At 44.5% G+C, this 18327-nt stretch overlaps 2 pseudogenes; one reads left to right on the top strand and one right to left on the bottom strand.

Annotated features, from left to right (window-relative positions):
- Positions 1-1268: 1268 nt before the first annotated feature.
- Positions 1269-1418, bottom strand: LOC140286237 (U2 spliceosomal RNA; annotated as a pseudogene).
- A 10141-nt stretch (positions 1419-11559) lies between these two features.
- On the top strand, positions 11560-11726 carry LOC140286229 (U2 spliceosomal RNA; annotated as a pseudogene).
- Positions 11727-18327: the final 6601 nt, after the last annotated feature.

The following is an 18327-nucleotide window of genomic DNA, read 5'->3' as shown; positions in this document are numbered from 1 at the left end:
CCTCTCCCACTTATGATCATGTGCGGTTGGATATTCGAACATTTTTTTTCATGTTTTCTAGCAATTATTGATGGACATTCAGACCTTCTTGCAGCTGAACACCTCCGCTCCCGCTTTTGATGGTGTATAGTCGGGCTTCCGAGCCTTTTCTTCCCCGGTTTTTACAAATTATGGTTGGACATTTAGACCTTCTTGCAGCCGAAAACCTCCGTTCCCTCTTTTGATCATACATTGTCCGGCATTCGCACCTTTTCTTACCCGCTTTTTACAAACCATGGTCGGACTTTCACACCTTTTAGTAGCCAAACAACTCCGCTCCCGCTATTGATTGTGTACAGTCGGGTATTTTAACCTTTTCTTACCCGCTTTTTACCAATTATGGTCGGACATTCACACCTTCTTACAGCGGAACACCTCCGCTCCCTGTTTTGATAATTTATGGTCTGGCAATACTACCTTTTCTTACCCGTTTTTGAGTAATTATGGCTGGACATTCACAGCTTCTTGTAGCCGAACACATCCACTCCTGCTTTTGATGATGTATGGTATGGTATTCGAACCTACTTGTTGCCCGCTTTTCATTAATTATGGGTGGACATTCACACCTTGTCGCAGCCAAACACCTCCGCTCCCTGTTTTGATCATGTATGGTTGGACATTCGCACCTTTTCTCACCCGCTTTTTGCAAACTATGGTCGGCCATTCACAGCTTCCTCTCCACCATACTTGTATGGTGGGATATTCACACCCACTTGCATCCGAAGACCTCCGCCCCCACTTTTATTTATATTTTACTTCACTTTTACTTGATATTTAGTCGGTCATTCGCACCTTACCCGCTTTTGGCAAACTATGGCCTTCTTGCAGCCAAAAACCTCTGATCTCGCTTTTGATGATGTAAGGTTGGGCATTCAGACCTTGCTTCACCTGCTTTTCACCAAATATAGTCGGACATTCACACCTTCTTGCAGCCGAACACTTCCGCTCCACCTTTTAGTTTTCTCTGGGGCATTCACACCTTTATTTTCACTGCATTTTATAAAAACACCACAGGAACACCGTATTGAGGCTTTGTTCTGACCGCTCATTCGGTGTCGCATTTCTTTCAAGCAATTCTCCTGGTTAGCCCGCACTCGGCTCGCTCCCAGAGCCGTGTTAAAGTGTACTTCGCATTCACTCTCTTTTCTCAGCAGACTAAAAGAAAGTTTCATCTTGGGGTCCCTGAAACTTCCATCCTGCACCGCTGTTTGCTTTTTCACAAGAGCAGAGGAGAGCGCACCGTTCCCAGCGGCACTGCAGTACCGGGTCGATGCTTGGAGTGAACGGAGCAAGCTCCTTTTTCAACTCCTATTGATACAAATCCATTTAATATGTGGTCCTTGCATAGACATATCACAACTTGGTTTGAGTGAAGGAATTAATTTTATATCAAAATCCGGAATTGTGTAGAACTCGTGAAACGACGCTTATTCTCGGATTCCTGAAAAGGTTTAGTGTTGTTCTCTCCTATCCTGCAAAGTACAACGTTCTTTTTTGTTTAAAGCTATTTGGACATGGATAAATATGAAGGACAAAGAAGTTTTAACTTAGTTTGAGTGAAGGAATTCATTTTATATCAAAATCCGAAATTGTGTAGAACTCGTAAAAATAAGCTTATTCTCGGATTCCTAAAGGTTTAGTGTTGTTGTTTCCTATCCTGCAAAGTACAACGTTCTTTTTTGTTCAAAGCTATTTAGACATGGATAAATATGAAGGAAAATGCAGTTTTAACTTGGTTTGAGTGAAGGAATTCATTTTATATCAAAATCCGGAATTGTGCATTATGGCAGCAGAATTGTAGTCTGAATACCTTTATGCCAAACAGATTTGCTTTGCCAAGGGAAGTTTTATAATTGTTTATTGTTTATGTTTACAATATATAAACTAGCAGAATAATTAATTCATCCTCCTGGTCCCTCCCACCCCGGAGAGGGCAGCCAGAGACTGGCTGCAATAGGCATCCCCGCTACCTGGGACCCAACACAGGGCAGGAGGGCCTGATGTCCACCAGGCTCGGGGCCTGCAGTCACCATATTCCGGGAGCTACTGTACCCCCAGAAGGAACCCATCCCGCCCCACCCCACTCAACCCAACCCCACCCCAGAGGACCTCTACAAAAACAAACAAACAACAACAAAAATCAAACAAACAAACAAACAAATCACCCGGTTACACCAGTCGCAGCAGCCCGGGCCTGAGACCCACCATCACCCAGGCCCCCCCAGGCCCCCCCCAACAGGGGAAAAGCACACCCCCATACAGACCCCCTCCTCCTCACCGCACGCCCCAACACCCTAAAAAAAACAACCACCTGCGGACACCTTGGAGTTCCCAGAGCAACAAGGCCGGCACCAGGACCTGCACCAACCCACGCATACTGTGGCATGTCCAGGGCAACCCAGACCCCCCAGGCACAGGCAGGGCCCCGCCCCGGGCACAAGGCAGCGGCAAGCCACCAGGTCCAGGCCCAGCTCCACCACCCACGCCAGAGCGGCCCCGTCACCCGGTACAGAGCCAGCAGCCACCACCCCAAGGCCCCTAAGGGACCCCGCCCCACACCGCAAGACAGCCCCACCCGCAAGCCCCCAAAACTGCCCTCCAAGCCCGACACACAGTCCCCCCCAGCAATGACCAACCCGGTCCCCACGACCCGAGAGACCACCAGACGCCCGAAGCCACACAGCCCCCCCCCAGCACACACCCAACCGCCCAGAGCGACGGGACATCAACCCACCACCAACACTATGTGATCAAGCTAATCAGAGGGGACCAGAGAGAATTAAATTCAGCCAATTGATGTTTTGAGGAAGCAGACATTGTTTCCATGCTAATATAATCTAAAAGAAAATTTCTAAACTGGTTAATACACAGATTGTTCTTCGCTTTCCAGTTCATGAGAATAGTTTTCTTTGCTATACATAACACTGTGAGGATCATGTGTGCTAAGCTAAATTCCACGTTGATGTTGTCTAAGTCACCCAGTATGCACAGTGTGGGGCATGCAGGAATGCTACACTTTAGCCATGTTGATAGGTCCGCACAGACTTCAAGCCAGAACTTCTGGACAGGCGCACAAAACCACAAAGCGTGTGCATAATCATCAGGTGTGTTATCTGTGCAATGTGAGCAGATGTTTGAGTGTGTTAGACCCATCCTGAACATCCTTTGTCCGGTATAGTGTGTTCTATGAAGAATTTTGTATTGTATGAGCTGTAAATTAGGATTTCGAGTCATTCTGAAGGTGTTCAAACATATTTGTGGCCAGAAGCTATGACTAGAACTGATGGATAAATCTGCCTCCCATTTTGAGGACGGTAGAGACATTGTGTCATCTATCTTAGACAATAATTTATATATTTTTGATAGTAGTTTTGGGGTGCAGATGCTTAGAAATTCTGCTACCCTAATCGGGAGTTGTAAGTCTGGTTGGTGGAGGATATATTTCTTTGTTATTATAGACTTAAGTTGTTGATATTCTAGGAATTTATTGCTGCCTATCTCATGTTGTGATATGAGCTCATCAAATGAAATAAAATGTCCATTTTGGATTATATGTTCCAGATGTTTGATTCCTTTGATCTTCCACAGAGTAAAGTTTAGCATTTTTTTGTTTTGCAGGATGTCAGGATTGTTCCAGATGGGTGTAAGCTTACACGGGACAAGTGAAGACTTTGTTATTTTAAGAAATTCCCACCAGGCTGTCAGAGAGGTGCTGATGTTAATGCTTTTGAAACATTTGTGATTTTTCACTATTTGACTAATAAGTGGCAGGTCAGAGATTTCCAGATTATCACACAATGCTTGTTCTATACTTATCCATGTTCATCTATTGGGCTAGGTTTAAACCATTTTGATATATACTGTAACCTATTGGCTAAGGAATAGTGCTGAAAATTAGGTAAATCTAATCCACCCTGTCCTTGGTCTTCTGTAGGGTTTTTAAACTAATACGTGGTGGTTTGTTTTTCCACAGAAATTTAGAGATGCATGAATCTAGTGACTTAAACCAAGTAGCAGGTGGTTTTATGGGGATCATTGAGAACAGATAGTTAACTTTTGGTAGTATCATCATTTTAATGGTTGTAACTCTCCCGATAAGTGATATAGGTAAGGACTTCCAACGAGAGAGATCGTCCTTTACTGTCTTTAATAATTCCACATTGAGGCGGCCTGTTGCCACTGCGGGTTCTTTCAGAGAGACTCAGAGACAGAGGACGGTTCAACGTATAGTTTATTTAACCCTTTTTCATGAATGTGGAGTCGTTCGCAGGCCTTCCCTCCCGGTTCGTGCTGCCGACTCCACTTCAATCCTCCTTACAGCTCTGAGTTTTTTAAAGAGGAGAGTGATTAGACAAGTGACTGCCGGTGTACTAATCACTCACCTAGTCCTGCTCCCCAGAGCTCTCTCCACAGCTCTCTCCTGCAGCTGATGCACCACGCCCCCTCCACATACCTCCACCGCCTGACCTTGCGGTCCGGCCTAACCCCCCCCCCCCCCCCCCCCCCACACACACACACACACACACACACCTCGCCATGCGAGCTGTAAAGGAAGTCGGCCACAGCCATCTGTGCCCCCGGCCTATGGACCACTTTGAATTTAAAAGGCTGTAGTGCCAGATACCAGCAGGTGATCCGTGCATTGACATTTTTCATTCGGTGGAGCCACTGGAGGGGAGCAAGGTCCGAGCAAAGGGTGAATGGGCGCCCCAGCAAGTAATACCGCAGAGCGCCGACCACGCACCGGATGGCCAGGCACTCCCTCTCCACCGTGTTGTATCTGGTCTCCCTCTCGGATAGTTTCTGGCTGATGTAAAGCACTGGGTGGTCAACGCCCCGCACCTGCTGGGACAGAACAGCCCCCAACCCCCTTCCCGATGCATCAGTCTGCAGGACAAATGGGAGAGAGGAGTTAGGTGTGTGGAGAAGAGGCTCCCCACAGAGGGTCTGCTTTACCCTCTCAAGTGACACCTGGCACTGCTTCGTCCACCGGACCGGATCAGAGGCACCTTTTCGGGTAAGGTTGGTCAAAGGGCTGGTCAGCTCCGCGAAGTTGGGAATAAATCGCCGGTAATATCCGGCCAGCCCCAAAAACCGCCTCACCTCTTTCTTGGTCTTAGGTTTTGGGCAGGCTGCAATCGCTGCTGTCTTGTCTACCTGTGGACGCACCTGTCCGCCGCCCAAGTGGTACCCCAGATACCGTACCTCCCTCCATCCAACTGCACACTTCTTTGGGTTGGCCGTGAGCCCCGTGACTCCAGCACTGCCGCCATCTGCTGAACATGCTCCGCCCAGCTGTTGCTATGGATGATGACGTGATCCAGGTAAGCGGCAGCATACGCAGGAACTTACATCATGAAAAGCGAGATCAGAGGTGTTTGGCTGAGAGAAGGCCACAGTTTGCGATGCAATAATTAAAGGCCTCATGCCAGATGTCGCCACTGAAGTAAAGAACATTTACGTGGGATGGTGTGAGGGTCCTCGTTTGGCTGACGTTCGCCGATATGCTCGCCATGCTCATAACCAAGTTGAGACGCGTAAGACAACCAAAAGGGACAAGTGTGAAAAGGAGCTGCATTTGGCAGCCATGACCATGTATTACGCAGTGTGTGTAAACAGAGGACGAGGCCGAAGTCGAAGACGTGGACGTGTGGGAGAGGAGGTCGAAATGGGCCACGCCAGAGCTATGATCCGAATATTTGTTTTTACTGTGGCCAGACTGGACACTGGAAGAAGGACTGTCCACAGCTGAAAAGTGATGAAATTGGGCAAAAGGCTGACTGAGGGTGGGAGGCAGGTTCTGGACGTCACGCGGCAGCGGAGCCTCCACTAATGGGTGATAGCACAAACACACTCACACATTTTTCCTGCTCTGTGTAGTGAAGAAACGCTTGCCGACTGTGATTCACGTAGTAAAGTTTTGCATGCTATTTCCGTCCTAGAGCAAAGATATTTCTCTCAGAATATAGGAAATTATGTTCATCAGTAGTGACGTCAGGGGAGTTTGATTGTCCTCCAAAGTTAAGTGGAAACCACGTTTACTCTATGTCTGCATCAGGCCAGGTTATGAAGGAGAAAATGACAATGCCCATTGCGTGTTGTCACTCCCGATGAGCTCTCCTTCAAACACTCATTTTTGTTATCAGAGTTGTGTCCCATTAACCTGATGGGCTGTGATCTCATGTGTAAATTAGGCATTATTTTAACTTCTACACCAGAGGGTGTTAAGGTTATGTTACAGTCTGACAAAGTTTTCACAGCAGTGCAGTTTGATTCATCGGCACTTACATATGCTTATGAGTGGAAACTTCCCAGCTCTCCTTTTTCACAACAACTAGTGGAAGAAGCAAAAGCGTTAGTTTCACCCCTTTCTGATTTCATGCAACCTACTGATTTGCACTGCACATCACACATTTCTTTGGGGCCTGACAATGACTATGAGAAGAAGTGAAAAAATATGTGCGCCTACTTTATTGGCTGTGTCGCTCACTCCAGAGCACTTCGATTTTTTTAATGTTTGTGGTACTCGCCCTCACATTTCCTTGGCCAAACGTACACACTGGCAGTGACAAGGTGTGGGAGAGTTTGTTGCTACATGTCAGAGAGAAATGGAGTGGACCGTTTCACCTGCTGATCCAAATTTGATGTTTTCTGAACGATTGTCAGCGTACAAAAAAACATTTTTGAGTACAATGCATTCTCAAAGAACTGTGGACTTAATTCCTACCACAGAATCACATTTTGAAGCATGTTTTTTATCTGAAACAGATTTGTCTTCGATACCCATGTTGGCTGAAGTGCCCAATGATCTTTGGGCTAAGAGCAAATATGATGTGGGGTTGATAAAAGGCTGTGAACCAGTAATTGTCACCCCTAAATCAGACTTTTGTCCATGTAAAAAACAATACCCTTTTAAGCCTGAAGCAATTAAAGGGATTAAACCTGTTTTTCAATCTTTTCAGAAAACAGGCGTTATTGTTCCTTTTGAAAATTCACCTGTGCTTACTCCATTGTTTCCTGTTAAAAAGATTAAAGATGCTGGCCAGCCAGATGAATGGCGTTTTGTACAGGACCTCCAAGCGGTGAATGCTGCAGTTCAGCCACATGCTCCTACTGTGCCCAACCCACACACTATTTTGTCTCAAATTACATCAGATGCACAGTTTTTCTCAGTGGTTGACTTGTCGCCAGTGCACCCTGATAGCCCATTTTGGTTTGCTTTTTAGTTTGAAGGGAGATCTTGGACTTTTACCCGGTTATGCCAGGGGTACTGTGAAAGTCCCACTATTTACAATGCTGCCCTCAAAGCTAGTCTGGATTAACTTCAATCAACCACAGGCTCCGCTCTTTTGCAGTATGTGGATGACATCCTTTTATGTAGTCCATCTAAACAACAGTGTGAAAAAGACAGTGAATCTGTTGAAACATCTTCCTTCTTATGGCCATAAAGCCAGCCTTTCTAATTTACAGTTTGTACAGGACGAAGTCACCTTTTTGGGTCATGTGATTTCTAAGGATGGGCGCTCACTTTCTCCTAAACGTGTTGCTGCAGTTCAGATCATTCCTAAACCGGTTACTAAAAAACAGCTTATGTCATTCTTAGGTATAACATCTTACTGCAGGAACTTTATTCCTAACTACTCTTTTCTCGAAGCTCTCTTAGGTGCTCTTATCCATGGTAAAGGCCTCCAGTCAGCTGATCGTGTTCCATGGACTCCTGAGGCTGAATCAGCCTTTAGTCAGCTTAAGCTGGCTCTTCAAACAGCACCAACACTTGGCATTCCAGATCCTCATAAACCTTTCATACAGGCAGTTGATGAGAAGCATGGTTGTATGACATCTGTTCTTATGCAGGAACATGGGGCAGGCAAAGGCCAGTGGCTCATTTCTCAGCAAAACTGGACTCTGTGGCTGCAGGCCTGCCTGGTTGTCTTCGTGCTGTTGCAGCTGCAGAGAAAGCTGTCCTGGCCTCCCAAGATATTGTGGGCTACGCTAATTTGACTGTTTTGGTTCCTCATGCTGTTGCCATTATTCTTCTCGAGCAGAAAACTTCACATCTTTCAACTGCTCGTTGGCTCAGATACACCTCTGTGATATGCCAAATGTCACTGTTAAACGTTGTACTGTTCTGAATCCTGCTACTTTGCTTCCAACTCCTGAGGATGGGGAGCCTCATGACTGTGAAGCTGTTTTGGAACAAGTTTGTACACCCCGACCTGATCTTTTAGAGACTCCTCTTCCAAACTCTGACATGATTCTTTTTGTAGATGGATCAGCTTTGCGTGATCCAGCCACAGGTACTAACTGTGTTTGGTTTGCAGTATGTTCTTCACATGACACTTTGTTGTCTGGTTCTCTTCCTAAACATTTCTCTGCTCAAACTACTGAGCTTATTGCACTTACTGAAGCTTGTAAGTTGGCAGCTGGTAAGTCACTATTTACACAGATTCCAGATATGCTTTTGGTGTTGTTCATGACTTTGGTGCGCTGTGGAAACACAGGCATTTCCTTAAATCAGATGGTAAAACTATTCTGAACTCCAAGCAGGTTTCTGATCTTCTTGATGCGATCCTTTTGCCTACAGCAATCTCGGTCTGTAAGTGTGCGGCTCACACTAACTCAGACGATCCTGTTGCTTGTGGCAATGCCAGAGCTGATGCTGCAGCTAAGCAAGCAGCTAAATCTTTTCCTGTTTTCGCTTCCCTCTCTTTGCAGGCAGAAGACTCCCTCACAGATCTCCATGCTTTGCAAACTTTTGCCTCTGCAGATGAAATTTGGTCACACTTAGCATACTGACTGTCAGTGTAAACGTTAACAACCTTTTTGTTATTTAATTTACAAGCTTCAGTTAAAGCTACCAATTCGACCGCTTGAACAGAGTAATTTTTTGGTAGTGGTTGTTTTAAGAAAACTTCAGTTTTTGTTACTACTGTAAATCCTGTAGCATTTGTGCCATCAGGGTTTTTTGCTTGACCTGTTGAATAAATATAGTTATTTCTGCATTTTCATAACGTATATCAGTTAAGTCTGGCCTGGGTAAAACACTGATGGTTATTTCTGACATGCAATCATGAGGCTTTCCATCTGTGGGGTAGGTAGCAGTGTGGATGGATTAAGTGTAGCACATCTCTCGACAACAAGGTGTGGCTGTGAAAGAAGAACTGTTATGTAGGAGAGATGTCTGGTAAAGATATTTTGTTAAGTAACCATATCACAGCCACTGCATGAGGTACCTTAAGTGTTAATGGGTGAAATAACACCATTATTGTTGATGCCTGCACTGCCAATGGCTTCTGGCCATTGATTCAAAAGTACGATCTCGTCCCTTTTTCCCCCTTTCAGTGGACACTGGCCCCTAATTACCGCAATTCAGCAGGGGGTCTTTCATTAGGAGTACTGGACTCCCCCGTGCACGGTTTCAGCTCCGACCCTGGACAGCGGAAAAAACGTTGAGATCTGGTTTGAGGACCCAATTGTTGAGAAAAGTCTCTCAATGAGACTCAGAGTTGCTGGAGTCAGTTAATGCAAAGGTTTAATCTTGCAGCAAGTTCAAGAATGTGTGTGTGTATGGGTGTATGTGTGCGAACGTGTGTGAGTTTGTGAGAGTTTAAAGAACCTGTTATCCACAGGCAGGTCTTAACTAGTATGGCACGGGTCCAGCCTGTCTCATCTTTTTTGGAAGGTCCAGCGCTCGGCCGTAACCCTTCTGTCTGTTTGGACTCTCACATACATTCGGTTAATCATAGAAAAACGAGAACAAAACTTTTTAGCCCCTTAAATTCATAAAACAGACATGGTGCAGTTATTTCCATTCTAGAAAATAAGAGTAATCACCACCATTTCTATAAATTCTGGATATTCTAACAATCTGAATCTTTTTTAAATGTTCGATGAAGCCCTTTGCTGTTCTGTTTAGAGACTCAGCTGATCATAAACCAAGTTTTGCTCTTGAACCAAGCTTCTAAACTCTTCACCTTTTTCATTTCTCAGTTAGTATTCACTTTAAAACTGATTAAAAGAAAAATTAAATGAATGCCTATCAACAAATGTGGGATCTAAACTCTAGTGCTTCCTCTAAAATAATTTCCTTTCTCAATTCAGAAATGTGTGTGTTTAAGTCACAACTCCCGTGACACCAAAACGGCTTTCTTTTCTCTCTTTTCTCTACACTCTGCACTGTGAGCACACACACCAAATCAGAAAGGCTTTTTTCTCTCTTTTCTACATTATGGACTGTGGGGACACAAAACCGCTCTCTCTTTTTTTTTTTTTGATTGTGTGCCAGGGCGTTGTCTCACGTATTTGATTATGCTTAAGATACGAATGGGTTTATCAGTCACATCAGAATCCATACATACTGATCCTCCCATAATAAAATGGTCGGATCTTATCAAACACACTTTGTTTCTTGTGACAAGTCAGCGAAACAGCGTATACACGTCAAGACACTGAATCAAGTTTGCCACAAGAACTCATAAGTTTGGCAGTATTGCTCTGCCGTCAGCAATCATACACCCATTTTATTTTCATGAGACATGTGCAGGCACCTGTTCATCTACTGTTCTATCACTATGAATTAGTTTATCTATTATCAATAAGGATACTTCTACAACTACTATCAAAGATGTCCGGACTTCTTATGTTGTCAGTTGCTATATATGAATAAGTGGGTTGCTACTGAAAAGCATTAAGCATGTCACACAGCCCAAACATATAACATTTCAGGACACACCACACAGTTAACAACCACAGTGAAGCGTGTCAAAGCCCAAACATGTAACATTCAACAGGACACTTACACAACATATTCAAATCAAACAGTCAGACAACATACAAGAACATATACCCCAGCCGGCATTGCTCCCTGCCTATTTTCCTACAACTCACTATGTGTGCGCACACCTTTATTCACAAACTCTTCAACTTATACTCTTTTACCGAAGCTGCTACAGCTCGATTGGCCAAATACCCTTAGATCCTATTTCGGTGAATTTGACATCTGCCTTGCATTTAACAGATTAGCGGTTTAGCAGTTTTAATTTAGTTTGAGTGAAGGAATTCATTTTATAGCAAAATCCAAAATCGTGAAGAAGAAAGAAGAAAGTATGCTTATTCTCGGATTCCTGAAACTTTAGATTTGCTCTTTCTTTTACTGCAAAGTACAACGTTGAGCAGCACTAATGAGTTGTTTCTATTTTTGGCAGGCTTTACCTTTGTGGATGAAGCCCTTTCTGTCTGTGCAAAAGAAATCTTGTTACTGTGCAGAGTGACTTCTCTGAGTAGAGTCGCCTTACTTGTTGCGACTGTGCCGATGTTCAAAGCTGGAGTGCAAAGTTGTTGCTTGAATGGTGCTCGCTGGAGCATGCGGTAGTGTAAAGTTATACCATTTAAAAGGGTTGAAGAGTGCTCAGTGCAGCGGGTGGGTGGAGGTGCAAAGTGACACTATGGCCATAAAAAGAACACCGCTACAAGTGCGCATTGTGCCAGGAAGGGCCCTCGGACGTGAACCAGTGGACAGATATCGCTTCTCGGCCTTTTGGCTAAGATCAAGTGTAGTATGTGATATGTCTATGCAAGGACTACATATTAAATGGATTTTTATCAATAGGATTTGAAAAAGGAGCTTGCTCCGTTCACTCCAAGCATCGACCCGGTACTGCAGTGCCGCTGGGAACGGTGCGCTCTCCTCTGCTCTTGTGAAAAAGCAAACAGTGGTGCAGGATGGAAGTTTCTTTTAGTCTGCTGAGAAAAGAGAGTGAATGCGAAGTAGACTTTAACACGGCTCTGGGAGCGAGCCGAGTGCGGGCTAACCAGGAGAATTGCTTGAAAGAAACGCGAACCGAATGAGCGGTCAGAACAAAGCCTCAATACGGTGTTCCTGTGGTGTTTTTATAAAATGCGTTGAAAAAAAAGGTGTGAATGCCCCAGAGAAAACTAAAAGGTGGAGCGGAAGTGTTCGGCTGCAAGAAGGTGTGAATGTCCGACTATATTTGGTGAAAAGCAGGTGAAGCAAGGTCTGAATGCCCAACCTTACATCATCAAAAGCGAGATCAGAGGTTTTTGGCTGCAAGAAGGCGATAGTTTGCCAAAAGCGGGTAAGGTGCGAATGACCGACTAAATATCAACAAAAGTGAGGGCGGAGGTCTTCGGATGCAAGTGGGTGTGAATATCCCACCATACAAGTATGGTGGAGAGGAAGCTGTGAATGGCCGACCATAGTTTGCAAAAAGCGGGTGAGAAAAGGTGCGAATGTCCAACCATACATGATCAAAACAGGGAGCGGAGGTGTTTGGCTGCGACAAGGTGTGAATGTCCACCCATAATTAATGAAAAGCGGGCAACAAGTAGGTTCGAATGCCCAACCATACATCATCAAAAGCAGGAGTGGATGTGTTCGGCTACAAGAAGGTTTGTATGTCTGAGCATAGTTTGTAAAAAGCGGGTAAGAAAAGGTTCGAATGCCCAAACAAACACCATCAAAACAGGGAGCGGAGGTGTTCCGCTGTAAGACTGTGTGAATGTCCGACCATATTTGGTAAAAAGTGGGTATGAAAAGGTTCGAATGCCCAAATTCGGCTGCAAAAAACTGTGTTCGGCTGCAAAAAGGTGTGAATGTTTGACTAAAGTTTGTAAAAAGCGGGTAAGACAAGGTGCGAATGCCTGACAATGTATGATCAAAAGCGGGAGCGGAGGTGTTCAGCTGCAAGAAGGTCTAAATGTCCATCATTAATTGCTAGAAAACATGAAAGAAAATTTTCGAAAATCAATCCGCACATGATCATAAGTGGGAGAGGAGGTGTTCAGCTGCAAGAAGGTGTGAATGTCCTACCATAATTGCTGAAAAATGTGTTAGAAACGGTAAGAATGCCGGACCATACATCATCAAAAGCTAGAGAGGTGGTGTTCGGCTGCAAGTAGGTGTGAATGTCTGACTAAAGTTCAAATATATTAACAAAAGCGGGAGGAGAGGTCTTCGGATGAGTGGTTGAGAATTTCCGACCATAATCTATAAAATGCGGTGAAAAAAAAGGTGTGATAGAAACCTAAAAGGTGGAGCGGAAGTGTTCGGCTGCAAGAAGGTGTGAATGTCCATCTATAGTTGGTGAAAAGCAGGAAAAGCAAGGTCTGAATGCCCAATCTTACATCATCAAAAGTGAGATCAGAGGTGTTTGGCGGCAAGAAAACGGGTAAGGTGTGAATGACCGACTAAATATCAACAAAAGTGGGGGCGGAGATCTTCGGATGCAAGTGGGTGTGAATATCCCACCATACAAGTATGGTGGAGAGGAAGCTGTGAATGACCGACCATAGTTTGCAAAAAGCGGGTGAGAAAAGGTGCGAATGTCCAACCATACATGATCAAAACAGGGAGCGGAGGTGTTTGGCTGCGACAAGGTGTGAATGTCCACCCATAATTAATGAAAAGCGGGCAACAAGTAGGTTCGAATGCCCAACCATACATCATCAAAAGCAGGAGTGGATGTGTTCGGCTACAAGAAGGTTTGAATGTCCGAGCATAGGTTGTAAAAAGCGGGTAAGAAAAGGTTCGAATGCCCGAACATACACCATCAAAAGAGGGAGCGGAGGTGTTCCGCTGTAAGACGGTGTGAATGTCCGACCATATTTGGTAAAAAGTGGGTATGAAAAGGTTCGAATGCCCAAATTCGGCTGCAAAAAACTGTGTTCGGCTGCAAAAAGGTGTGAATGTTTGACTAAAGTTTGTAAAAAGCGGGTAAGACAAGGTGCGAATGCCTGACAATGTATGATCAAAAGCGGAAGAAGAGGTGTTCAGCTGCAAGAAGGTCTAAATGTCCATCATTAATTGCTAGAAAACATGAAAGAAAATTTTCGAAAATCAATCCGCACATGATCATAAGTGGGAGAGGAGGTGTTCAGCTGCAAGAAGGTGTGAATGTCCTACCATAATTGCTGAAAAATGTGTTAGAAACGGTAAGAATGCCGGACCATACATCATCAAAAGCTAGAGAGGTGGTGTTCGGTTGCAAGTAGGTGTGAGTGTCTGACTAAAGTTGAAATATATTAACAAAAGCGGGAGGAGAGGTCTTCGGATGAGTGGTTGAGAATTTTCAACTATAATCTATAAAATGCGGTGAAAAAAAAGGTGTGATAGAAACCTAAAAGGTGGAGCGGAAGTGTTCGGCTGCAAGAAGGTGTGAATGTCCGTCTATAGTTGGTGAAAAGCAGGAAAAGCAAGGTCTTATTGCCCAATCTTACATCATCAAAAGCGAGATCAGAGGTGTTTGGCTGCAAGAAAACGGGTAAGGTGTGAATGACCGACTAAATATCAACAAAAGTGGGGGCGGAGGTCTTCGGATGCAAGTGGGTGTGAATATCCCACCATACAAGTATGGTGGAGAGGAAGCTGTGAATGGCCGACCATAGTTTGCAAAAAGCGGGTGAGAAAAGGTGCGAATGTCCAACCATACATGATCAAAACAGGGAGCGGAGGTGTTTGGCTGCGACAAGGTGTGAATGTCCACCCATAATTAATGAAAAGCGGGCAACAAGTAGGTTCGAATGCCCAAACATACATCAACAAAAGCAGGAGTGGATGTGTTTGGCTACAAGAAGGTTTGAATGTCCGAGCATAGTTTGTAAAAAGCGGGTAAGAAAAGGTGCGAATGCCCGACAATGGATGATCAAAAGAGGGAGTGGAGGTTTTCGGCTACAAGAAGGTATGAATGTCCGACCATAGTTTGTAAAAAGCGGGTAAGAAAAGGTGCGAATGCCCGAACATACACCATCAAAAGAGGGAGCGGAGGTGTTTCGCTGTAAGATGGTGCGAATGTCCGACCGGTAAAAAGCGGGTAAGAAAAGGTTCGAATGCCCGAATATATACCATCAAAAGCGGAAGCGGAGGTATTCGGCTGCAAGAAGGTGTGAACGTCCGACCAAAGTTTGTAAAAAGCAGTTAAGAAAAGGTTCGAATATCCAACCAAACATAATCAAAAGTGGGAGGAGAGCTGTTCGACTGCAAGTAGGTGTGAATGTCCACCCATAATTCCTGAAAATTGGGTAAGAAAAGGTGCGAATATCCAACCATACATCATCAAAAGAAGAAATGGATGTGTTCTGCTACAAGAAGGTTTGAATGTCCGAACATAGTTTGTAAAAAGTGGGTAAGAAAAAGTTCGAATGCCCGAACATACACCATCAAAAGAGGGAGCGGAGGTGTTCCGCTGTAAGACGGTGTGAATGTCCGAGCATAATTGGTAAAAAGCGGGTAAGAAAAGGTTAAAATACCCGACTCTACACAATCAATAGCGGGAGCGGAGTTGTTCGGCTAAAAGAAGGTGTGAAAGTCCGACCATGGTTTGTAAAAAGCGGGTAAGAAAAGGTTCGAATGCCAAAATATACACCATCAAAAGCGGAATCCGAGGTGTTCGGCTGCAAGTAGGTGTGAATGTCAGATCATAATTTGCAAAAAGCTGATGAGAAAGGTGTGAATGACCGACAATAATTGCTGAAAAATGTGTTAGAAAAGGTAAGAATGCCGGACCATTCATCATCAAAAGCGGGAGAAGAGGTGTTCCGCTGTAAGATGGTGTGAATGTCCGACCATAGTTGGTAAAAAGCGGGTAAGAAAAGGTTCGAATGCCCGAATATACACCATCAAAAGCGGAAGCGGAGGTGTTCGGCTGCAAGAAGGTGTCAACGTCCGACCAAAGTTTGTAAAAAGCAGGTAAAAAAAGGTGCGAATGCCCGAACATACACCATCAAAAGAGGGAGCGGAGGTGTTCCGCTTTAAGATGGTGTGAATGTCCGACCATAGTTGGTAAAAAGCGGGTAAGAAAAGGTTCGAATGCCCGAATATATACCATCAAAAGCGGAAGCGGAGGTGTTCAGCTGCAAGAAGGTGTGAACGTCCGACCAAAGTTTGTAAAAAGCAGTTAAGAAAAGGTTCGAATATCCAACCAAACATAATCAAAAGTGGGAGCAGAGCTGTTCGACTGCAAGTAGGTTTGAATGTCCACCCATAATTCCTGAAAAATGGGTAAGAAAAGGTGCGAATGCCCAACCATACATCATCAAAAGAAGAAGTGGTGGTGTTCTGCTACAAGAAGGTTTGAATGTCCGACCATAGTTTGTAAAAAGTGGGTAAGAAAAAGTTTGAATGCCCGAACATACACCATCAAAAGAGGGAGCGGAGGTGTTCCGCTGTAAGACGGTGTGAATGTCCGACCATAATTGGTAAAAAGCGGGTAAGAAAAGGTTAAAATACCCGACTGTACACAATCAATAGCGGGAGCGGAGTTGTTCGGCTACAAGAAGGTGTGAAAGTCCGACCATGGTTTGTAAAACGCGGGTAAGACAAGGTGCGAATGCCCGACAATGTATGATCAAAAGAGGGAGCGGAGGTTTTCGGCTAAAAGAAGGTCTGAATGTCCGACCATAGTTGGTAAAAAGCGGGTAAGAAAAAGTTTGAATGCCCGACTATACACCATCAAAAGCGGGAGCAGAGGTGTTCAGCTGCAAGAAGGTCTGAATGTCCATCAATAATTACTGAAAAATGGGTAAGAAAAGGTGTGAATGCCCAACTATACATCATCAAAAGCAGAAGTGGATGTGTTCGGCCATAAGAAGGTTTGAATGTCCGACCATAGTTTGTAAAAGGCGGGTAAGAAAAGGTTCGAATGCCCGAACATACACAATCAAAAGAGGGAGTGGAGGTGTTTCGCTGCAAGAAGGTGTGAATGTCCGAGCATAGTTTGTAAAAAGTGGGTAAGAAAAGGTTCGAATGCCAGAACATACACCATCAAAAGAGGGAGCGGAGGTGTTCCGCTGTAAGAAGGTGTGAATGTCCGACCATAGTTTGTAAAAAGCGGGTAAGAAAAGGTTAAAATACCCGACTCTACACAATCAATAGCGAGAGCGGAGTTGTTCGGCTAAAAGAAGGTGTGAAAGTCCGACCATGGTTTGTAAAAAGCGGGTAAGAAAAGGTTCGAATGCCAAAATATACACCATCAAAAGCGGAAGCCGAGGTGTTCGGCTGCAAGTACGTGTGAATGTCAGATCATAATTTGCAAAAAGCTGATGAGAAAGGTGTGAATGACCGACAATAATTGCTGAAAAATGTGTTAGAAAAGGTAAGAATGCCGGACCATTCATCATCAAAAGCGGGAGAAGAGGTGTTCGGCTGCAAGAAGCTGTGAATGTCCAGCCATAATTACTGAAAAACGGGTAAGAAAAGGTAGTATTGCCAGACCATAAATGATCAAAACAGGGAGCGGAGGTGTTCCGCTGAAAGAAGGTGTGAATGTCCGACCATAATTGGTAAAAAGCGGGTAAGAAAAGGTTAAAATACCCGACTGTACACAACCAATAGCGGTAGCGGAGTTGTTTGGCTACTAAAAGGTGTGAAAGTCCGACCATGGTTTGTAAAAAGCGGGTAAGAAAAGGTGTGAATGCCGGACAATGTATGATCAAAAGAGGAAACAGAGGTTTTCGGCTGCAAGAAGGTCTAAATGTCCAACCGTAATTTGTAAAAACCGGGGAAGAAAAGGCTCGGAAGCCCGACTATACACCATCAAAAGCGGGTGCAGAGGGGTTCAGCTGCAAGAAGGTCTGAATGTCCATCAATAATTGCTAGAAAACATGAAAAATTTTTTTCGAATATCCAACCGCACATGATCATAAGTGGGAGAGGAGGTGTTCAGCTGCAACAAGGTGTGAATGTCCACCCATAATTCCTCAAAAATGGGTAAAAAAAAAAGGTGCGAATGCCCAACATACATCATCAAAAGCAGGACTGGATGTGTTCGGCTACAAGAAGGTTTGAATGTCCGAGCATAGTTTGTAAAAAGCGGGTAAGAAAAGGTTCGAATGCCCGAACATACACCATCAAAAGAGGGAGCGGAGGTGTTCCGCCATAAGAAGGTGTGAATGTCCGACCGTAGTTGGTAAAAAGCGGGTAAGAAAAGGTTAAAATACCCGACTGTACACAATCAATAGCGGGAAGGGATGTGTTCGGCTACAAGAAGGTGTGAAAGTCCGACCATGTTTTGTAAAAAGCGTTTAAGAAAAGGTGCGAATGCCCGACAATGTATGATCAAAAGAGGGAGCGGAGGTTTTCGGCTGCAAGAAGGTCTGAATGTCCAACCATAATTTGTAAAAACCGGGGAAGAAAAGGCTCGAAAGCCCGACTATACACCATCAAAAGCGGGAGCAGAGGTGTTCAGCTGCAAGAAGGTCTCAATGTCCATCAATAATTGCTAAAAAACATGAAAGAAAATTTTCGAATATCAAACCGCACATGATCATATGCGA

This window comes from Leuresthes tenuis, unplaced genomic scaffold, assembly GCF_036924035.1.
Source record: "Leuresthes tenuis unplaced genomic scaffold, fLeuTen1.0.hap1 SCAF_78, whole genome shotgun sequence".
NCBI classification, from domain to species: domain Eukaryota; kingdom Metazoa; phylum Chordata; class Actinopteri; order Atheriniformes; family Atherinopsidae; genus Leuresthes; species Leuresthes tenuis.
The sequence above is the reverse complement of the archived record's forward strand: the minus strand, read 5'-3'. Positions and strand labels throughout refer to the sequence as shown.